This window comes from Gekko japonicus, unplaced genomic scaffold (assembly GCF_001447785.1).
Source record: "Gekko japonicus isolate JY-2015 unplaced genomic scaffold, Gekko_japonicus_V1.1 scaffold3141, whole genome shotgun sequence".
NCBI lineage: Eukaryota > Metazoa > Chordata > Lepidosauria > Squamata > Gekkonidae > Gekko > Gekko japonicus.
In genome coordinates, this window is record NW_015171597.1 from 91,642 (window position 1) to 101,027 (window position 9,386).

Consider the following 9,386-nt stretch of genomic DNA (forward strand, 5'->3'; position numbering starts at 1 on the left):
GGGTCGAGATCCAGGGAGATGGGGGGCCCAGAGAAGTGTCCCAGTGTGCCATCAAAAACACGGGGAAATTCCGCGCACACCACGCCAAAATCCCGTGACCCGACCTGGTGGATTCCATTCAGAGAGAGTCCCAGAGCCTCAAACCAAGAGAGTCCCAGCAGGCTGGAGAGAGGCCTATCCACCACCAGCAGGTCTAGGGTGCCGTTAAAGTCTTGGAACTGTACCCGGAACTTGCCCCAGCCCAGCACCGCCATGGGGTTCTTATTGAAGTCGCTTAACCGGAAACCCCGCGGCTTCTGAAGGGGTGGGGGCCCCTTCGGACACAGCATGCGGAGCGTATTCGCGGAGATAATGGAGTAGGTTGACCCTGTGTCGATCTCCATGCTGCAGGGGGATCCCTCTATAAGAACCGTAACATGCATCTTGTTGGGGCCATCGGGGGGCAAGTTACAGACCTGGTGTTGCGGGAAGTGGGCCGATATGGTGTGGAGGTCGATGGGTGGCTCCGGTCTGGTGGGCGGACGACTTCTGCCGTTGTCCCTTGGAGCGGCAAACCCGGGGAATGTGCCCCGATTTGTTGCAGGTCCGACAGACTGCGTTTCAGAAGCGGCACGACTGGCGCTCATGACCCTCTCCGCAGCTGGTGCACGGGGCAGAGGCGTTCGAAGAGGCTTTGCCCACGTTGGCGGACGGCTGAGATGACCGACGACGGACCTGGTGCACCTCGTTCTCGTCCGAGGCGTCGGAACCTGCTGTCACTTGCATGCAGTGGACTGCCTTGGCGTGGCGGTCTTGGTGGGCCTTTTCGTATGCAGTGGCCTCCCGGATTGCCTTCTCCAGGTCCAGGTCGTCCTGGCTTACCAGCTTCCTCTGAAGCTTCGGTTCTCTTAGTCCCACGAGGAACTGGTAGAGGAGAGTTTCAGCTAGGATGGAGAAGGAGCACCTGGTTGTGCCCCGCCGCAGAGCCGCCAGGAAATCTGAGGCGGTCTTGTCGGGGCCCTGGACCTTCGCAAAAAAGTCCAGGCGCTCCACAAACTTAGTTGTTTTGGGAGCCAGGTCAGCGCCTTGACCAAAGAGCTGTACGACTCGTCTTTGGTCAGCTTGGGCGCTATTAAGTCCTTAAACAGGAGATGGGTCTCCATCCCGCAGTGGCGCAGCAGGTACGCCTTTTTTATACCTGGATCCACCACTCCGTGGATGTTGAAGTGGCTCTCGAGAGTTTCCAGCCAGGTTTCCCACTGCGAGGGTTGGGAGATGTCGAAGACTGGGAGGCTCTCTGATGCGGCAGCCATCTTACGGTTTCCACGTGGAAGCGAGCGGTGTAGATGGCAGAGCGGTGCAGTGCTGCTCTTGGGGTCAGCGGTGCGAGGCTCGGTGTTGCGGAGAGGCGGAGCGGTGTGGAGCTGCTCATGGGGTCAGCAGTGCGATGCTCGGAGCTCAGGAGCGGTGCAGTGAGCACCGCTTCTCGAAGACGCTCGGTGGCGGTGGCGATTTTGGCGCGGCGGCTCACGGTGATGTCCAGAATGTGGTCTCTGTTCAGAGGGAGATGATCCCACCATCGTCGCCAGTGAAAAGTACGCAGACGGAGAGTGATTTCAGCAAAGCGTACTTTATTCGATCAGGAACAAGACGACTTTGGCTGGCTCGCAGGCCGGCTTATATTCCCCGAGAAACCGCCACCCCAAACACCCTCCCCACTTCCCAATAGGTTATTTACAGTGGCCGAGAGTCCCATAGGCTCACGGCCAGGAACCTAGCCCCCTGATTGGAGCGGGCTAGGATCCGCATAGTCCATTGTCTCTTGGAGCGAAGCTCGAGGTTTGTGCCTGACCGCGTGGAGCCAAAGCAGGCCACGTGGTCTGGACTGGATACATTACAATGCTGAATGTATTTCTTCTTCCTGGAGTACTAAACAAAGCCTAAGTATTAGAGCCATCATCACTCAGCCATACCACCAAGGGGTAGTTTTGTATAAAAAGGTAAAGGTTCCCTACCTCGAAAGCCAGTCGAGTCTGACTCTAGGGCTCCGTTTCAAAGCAGAAGAGCCAGCGCTGTCTGAAGACGTTTCCGTGGTCATGTGGCCGGCATGACTAAACACCAAGGCGCACGGAACGCTGTTACCTTCCCACCAAAGTGGTACCTATTTATCTATTTGCAATTTCTTGCTTTCGAACTGCTAGGTTGGCAGGAGCTGGAACTAGAGACCGTCATACGGCAACTCGGGTCTCGAACTGCTGAACTACTGACCTTCCACAGCCTGCAGTTCAGCATCTTAACCACTTTAAAATGCCTTAGGGTGCTTCTCACAGAAAGAACTTCTCCGTGTCCCGCTCTTAAAGAAAATGTCATTAATATGTTACAGTCCTTCTACAGGCTTTAGGGCAGGATGCATGGATTTTCCTCCCTGTCCCCTCCTCAGAGCAACCTTATGAGGTAGAGTAGGCCAAGCATGACTAGCCCAAGGTCTTCCTGTGCACAGGGCTGGTGCAAGGTTTTTTTGCACACTAGGTGAGGCTACGTTCTCCCCCCCCCCATGCACCCACCAATCTTCAGACATAAATGCATTTTAGAAAGAATGAAAAACAAAAAAATTGAAATTGCTAATTTCTTTTTTTAATTGTGAGAACAAGTAATACAATCTCTGATTTTCTCTCTCAAACAGAAAAACACAAATCATAAAGCATTTTGGAAAATCCTGTTAATTGTGATGTTGAAATTTAAGTCTCTTTAATGTTTCCATTTCAGGCACATCGGAATCTCATTCTGCGTGCCTTTTCTTTAGCAGATTTTGTCACCAATTCCTTCAGGTCAAGCGCTGATGCTTCAGTATGGTCAACTGAAATAGTTGCCAAACTTTGCAGCCTTGTCAGCTGGTTCAATGCAGGATGGTGCTGTGAAGCCTAAGCTGATGATTTCAGTGTGGCTTGCTCTCAAGGAAACATGTTGCATAGGATTGTAGCCAAAGCTGTGAATTGGGAAGCCACTAGTGCAAATTAGCCACAAGAAACCAAAAACCCACTCGTGAGATAGGGCGGGGTATAAATAAATAAATAAATAATCTTAACCCAAAAAAACTTGAATTAAGATAAACCAAAAGGTTAGAGAAATAGAAATTAAAGGGATAAATACTTGGATGTCTCTACAAAAAACAAGGATATAAACAAATATACAAAAAACATGCATTTATTACAATAAGGTTAAAAAGTTATAGGCCCAAACAATAGCCTCAGATCAGAATAAAATCATATAAAATCATATATAAATATCGAATATAAATTACACTTGACCACTGAAGAAGGCCATTTGGACGAAATTCATATGTCAGAGTCGCATATGGTCTAGGTTCGATATTTATGTGTGGTTTTATTCTGATTTGAGGCTATTATTTGGGCCTATAACTGTTTTTAACCTTACTGTAATAAATACGTGTTTTTTTGTAGAGACATCCAACTATTTGGTCCTTTGATTCCCCTAACCTTTTGGTTCTCAATGCAAATTAGCCACAGACACCATTCTCTTGCCTCCTTTCAGCATCTTCAATAGGGAGGTGCTATGGGGGGGGGAGAACCAGGGCTCAGTGGCAGAGAGCATGTGCTTTGCATGCTGAAGCTCTCTGGTTCAATCCCTGGCATCTCCAGGCAGCAGGTGAAACCCTCTCTGCCTGAGACAATCAAGAACTGCTGCCAGTCAGAGTAGGCAATACTCATTTTTCAACAGGCATTTAAAAAAGTGGCTCCCCGCCCCCCAGCACAGGCTGCAGTTTCCCCATCCAAACGCCCACCTCCTGGGCAGAATCAGAAGGTACCTGGACTGGAGCTTCTCCAGAGTGCCATCGGCAGCCCTTCTCGGTGTGCGGCTGCATGTCCCTCCCCTGCTGCCTTCCTCCGTCCTTTTGTGGCGGGGCGTCCTGCCGTTGCCCTCGCGTGCTGCCAGTTCCTGGGGCTGCGTGGGATGGGGGTGTGTGAGGGGCGGCACTCAAGAGCATGAGAGTTGTGGTGCTCGGCTCTGCCCGGCCCAGCAGGCAGGGGAGGGAGGAAAGGCCGAGGAGGGAGGGAGGGAGGGAAGGAAACAGAAGCCCGGCGTGGCCCAACTCATGGTGCCCCTGCGTGCACAATGAAGCCCAGCTGCCCAGCCACCCGGGAAGGAGAGCGCAAGGAAGGAGGAAGCCCCTGGCTGGCACTCAACTAGGTGGCCCCCGCCAGGCCCACGCACTGTGCCCCCTTGCGCACATCCTGCCTTGCGCACTCACTGGACGTGGCTGGCCGCCTCTCCCGCCTCCCAGCACCAAGTGAGGAAATGGCGCCAATGGCGTTGTGTCAATGGCCTCGCCGGGGCAGCAGGCCAAGGGCTAACGGAGCAGAGCAGGGCTTTTGACGGGGGAAGGGGGTGGGGTGGCAGGCCAGTGCGGCGCCCTTCTATGTTCACGCCCTTAGGCAACTGCCTTACCTCGCCTTCTGAAAGCACTGAGCCTGCCTGTGCACTGCATGGCTAAGCTGAGAAATGGAGGGCCCAGAACTCTAGCCTTAACTCTAACTGGCTAATCAGGCACTGGTCGAACTGTCCCCGCTACCAGGCTGAATGTGACACAGACTTGTACAGGCAGATCAGATCAGGACAGGAAGTTTGTACCATTCTGGGGTGTGAAGAGCTCTTCTTGAGTGTTGCCTGGCACTGCTTGCTAGGCTGTGCCACCAATGTAGGTCTTGGTATGGTTTGCCTACAGGCCCAAGGCCTGGAAACATTTTCTGTTCCCCTCCGAGGGCCTCCCTTCCCAAGAGCAGTTTCATATGTTCAAGGCTGCAATTAGGTGGGGTATAAAACCAGCTCTTCTTTTTTTTTTTTTAAGCCCTGGGTTGCTCCAGTGGGGGGCTGGGGTATCTGGGTACCCCAACACTTTGTTTCATTTTAGGGATTATTAGGAAAGGGATTGAACATAAAACAGCTGATAATCATGATGTCCCTGTATAGATCTATGATGAGGCTCATTTGGAATACTGTGTACAGTACTATTCACCGTATCTCAAAAAGTACATCACAGAGTTGGAAAAAGTACAGAAGAGAGGGCAGCCAAGGTGATTAGGGGGTTGGAGCACCTTCCCTATGAGGAAAGACTGAAGAGTCTGGGACTTTTCAGTTTAGGAAGGAGACGATTAAGGAGGAACATGAACGAAATTTATAAAATTATGCATGAGGTAGACAAAAATATTTTTTTCTCCCTCTCTCAAAATACTAGAACTTGAGAGCATCCAGTGAAGCTGATGGGCAGTAGATTCAGGATGGAAAAAAGGAAATACCTCTTTACACAGTCGGTGATTAAAATGTGTTTTCTGCCAGAGGAGGTAGTGATGGTCACAGGAATAGAAAGCTTTGAAAGGGGGTTGGATAGATTCATGGAGGATAGGTCTATCAGTGGCTACTAGCGATGGTGACTGAAGGGAACCTCCACATTCAGAGGCAGTCAACCTCTGAATCCAAGAGCCAGGAGGCAACATCAGGGGAAGGCCTGGGCCTCTCTACCCTGTTGTTGGCTGTCCAGAGGAACTGGTTGGCCACTGTGTGAGACAGGATGCTGGACTAGATGGACCACTTGTTTGATCCAGCAGGGCTCTTCCTATGTTCTTATGAGAGGATGAGAGAACCCCTCTCTTGGATGGTGACAGAGGCTAGGAGTTCCACCCCAGATGATCTTTTTCTTTACCCTCTTCCTGATGGTTGCATCTGGGTTTCCACTGTGTAAAACAAGGCTGGCTCCATTATGTTTTAGTCTCAACTAGCAGGCCTCTGTATTGCACAGCTGGAGGTGGGGGTCTATCACAACTAATGTACATTATAGTTAAGACAACTTTCTCAAATAGGAAGTGTACAACCCTGTGGCTCTCAGCCCGGGGAAGATGGTGATTTTTCCTCCCAGTATGCCCCAATATGCATCACTTATTTGTGAAAGTACACATGCTGAATTTTGGTCTGAACACAGCCTCAAAGTCCAATGTCTAGTTGAAAGATAGCATTGTTAGGGCAGTGGATTCCCCCCCCCTGAAATCTGGGTGTTTTTTTAACATATAACTATTGGTGCCCCTTTTCTGTTTCAAAAGAAGTATTTCTCTTTGTAGTTTTCTGTTACATCTCTGTACACCCTTTTAGAACTTCAGCTCTTGAAGGATTTGTTTTTATGTAACTCAGCACAGGGTTCTCTAGCAGGAGGGTAGGACGGTTTGGGAAGACATTGCCCCCCCCCCCGAGCATCTGCAGAATGAAATTCTGAAACTTTGTAGAACCTCCCTTCTTACCCCACCTCTCTTTGAATTTCTCTTTTGATCAAAGCAGAATTGATTCAAAACAGACTCCAAATTCCTTGAAAGAGGAAAAGGAATGGATTATTGGATTTAAGGGAGAAACTGAGTAAAGAAGAAGGAAATTCCTCTTAACGCTGCTGTGAGATTTTTCAGGAATAGTTTGTCTTATTTTGCGTCCTCTCACTAGATGGCACCAAAAGTCTATCTTCTGGAGGGGAAAAACACAGGCCTTCAGATGTCCAATCTTCTTGAGTTTTAGGAGTGTGACTTTGTTAGTTTTTCTTGACTTCTCACTGACCTTTGACACCATTGACCATGATGCTCATTTACGATCCCTTTCAGGGTTACGAGGGACCATTATAAAGTGGTTCTGATCCATCTTGAGTCTCGATGAAGTCCATTGAAGTAAATTGGGCGTAGCAGGGTGTAACACTACTTAGGATTTCACTGAAAATTATTTAATTTCATGTATGTTAATAAAACAAAGACTTTAATAATTAAAAATAAGAGTGAACTTCCCAAGTGCTTATCAACAATGTACTCATTGACCAGAACACTGAGAACAGTTTCTTCTTACCCATTGGGCCTGGATATTTCTCCTCATAATTCTTTAATAAAAGGATAAAACAATCTTAAAATCAAGATTTAGAGAGCATTTATCACTCTGAAATTTCTGAAGAAATCTAATTTCATTCTATTAAATAATGTGGAAGATTTTATCAGTGTTATTTTGAACTTTCGACTAGAGAAACCATGAAATATAAAATACCTACCCAACAAGACAAGCAGATGGTAGGTCTCAGACTTCCAAGAACCCAGTCCACATCCATAGACCGAAATATCTGAAAGGTATCCCATGGAACTGGACAAGCCGGCACCCACTGCTAATGTAGGGTCCAAATTGGTACTGATACAAGAGATTTTATCCACAAAGTGTTCAACAAACTGGTCACAGCAGGCCACCTTCTCCCACAGGCCAGATCCCAATTGTCTTCTGACCACCCAGAAGAATTCTGCAAGTCTACATTGTGTGGACACAATGAGGTGAAGTATTGTTTCTTTTCCACTATCACCACTATGGAGTAGGTTTTAAAGTGAGCTCTAGCCCCATGTCTTGCTAGATTCATCACAAGTCTTCACTGTCGCTCTAGCCATCTACTTTGTCTTTTCATAGCCTGCAGCTCCTCAGCATACCAAGGGAATAACCAGGATAGAATACCTGAAAGAGGGCACTTAGAATCAATTGTGTCAACTGCTTCGGTCATTTCCTCATCCCAGTGAAGGAATCACAGAAGACAACTCTCTTGAGGGTAGAGAAAATCTGTCTGCCTCTCCAGGCAGCAAGAGTTTATTATATGCACACTCTGCTTCCCCCCTACCCACCATGCGCTGAGGTTGGGGCTCACGTACAGAAACCAGAGAAGACAGACTTTTAGGGAGATTTTCTTAAGGATGCTTACATTGGTACAATAATTAACAAGCTACCTTCTTTAACATGTCCATAGGTGCAGGATGTGCAAAGGTCAGGTCTCTGGATTGATCAGAGTTACTGATCCATCCAGATGTTTACAGAGTCTGGAAATGTGGGCCTGAATCAGGCAGGTGTGCCTTGGCTGACCCTTGCCCACATCCCAGAGGTCAACCAGGAATATCAACTGGAGTGCCGGCCATATCAGCAGGAAAATCTACTACAGCCATCAGAAATCCATTTAGATCCATCCAGCTCTGGGGGCAAATCATCTTTCTGTAATGGACAAATGAAGCTTTGGATCAGAACCTCAGAATGTGGCTGAGAGCCCTACTATAGAAAACCAAGAAAGGTGCTGCATTTTTATATTTTACTTCGATCTCTCCTGAGGTTTGGAATAAAAATGTAGCAAGTTATTCTTGGGAGGCCAGGGGATCATCAGTGCTCTGAGGTGTATATTGGACCTGAAAAATATTGGTATTTCCCGATATTCCAGAATCCCAGTACCAGTATGGTATTTGGATTCAGTAAATATTTGGGAATCCTGAAGTTTTTCAGGTCCATTATATCCTAGAGGACCATTAAAGTCAATGGCAAATATATTCTGGGGTATATTCAGTGGTCTGGGGGAGGGGATTGAGGTAGAGGCACCAAATTTGCAGCATAGCTGCTGGAGTCTCTCCTCAAAACAACCATCAGGTTTCAAAAAGATTGGACCAGGGGGTCCAATTCTATGGGCATGCAAAAAGGTGCCCCCATCCTCAATTGTTTCCAATGGTGGGAAAAATAGCAAGATAATACAAGCCCAGCAGAATGTCCCAGAGAATCTCTGCAGTAGAGAGTGAGGTGTGTGTGGGGAGCATTTTTGCAGAGCCAGCAACAGTACAATGTGCTTAGCAGAAACAGTGCCACTGTGACAGTGCCAAAACCCAACAGGACTAAGGTAAAATCTGAAGATATCTGAAGTAGAAATGGGAGGGGGGGCATTTCTTCCAGGACAGCAGAACCAGTGCAATGTACTAGTGCCCAGCAGCAGAACCCAGTGCCAATTTATGACTGCCCAGCAGCAGAACCCAGTGTCATTGTGGCAAATGCCAGCTCAGCAAGACTGATGTCAAGCACACAATCACAATCTGAAGGAGGGGTAGAGGGGTAACATGGACAGCAGAATAAATGAAATAGTTCTCAGCAGCACAACCCAGTGCCAATGTGGCAGCAGTGCAACCCCAACAGAACTAACCAGTGTCACACCAGAGAATCCCAGTAAAGTTTTTTTTTTAAAGAAGCAAGGGCAGTAGAAGCCCAGCAGAACACTCAGAAGTGCAAGGTGGACAGGCACTTTTGCTAGCCCACCTGAACCAAGGCCAGCCCGATACACAGAAGCTCAGTAATGTTTTGTTTTCTTCATAAGCCTAGGGCAAACCCAGAGAAACCTTATGCACCATTCCCCCAGGGAAAGCATCAGAAAGTGAGAGGGAGGGAGTTGTGTCTACCTTGATCCTCCTCTCTCAGCAAGAGCAGCACACACCAACCATCCCTGCCTCAGTGAAGGAGCCTTAACCCAGGTGCTGCAGCTGCCCTTCACTGCAGGCTCTCCCTTTCCCACCTCCCACCTCTGTGTTCCT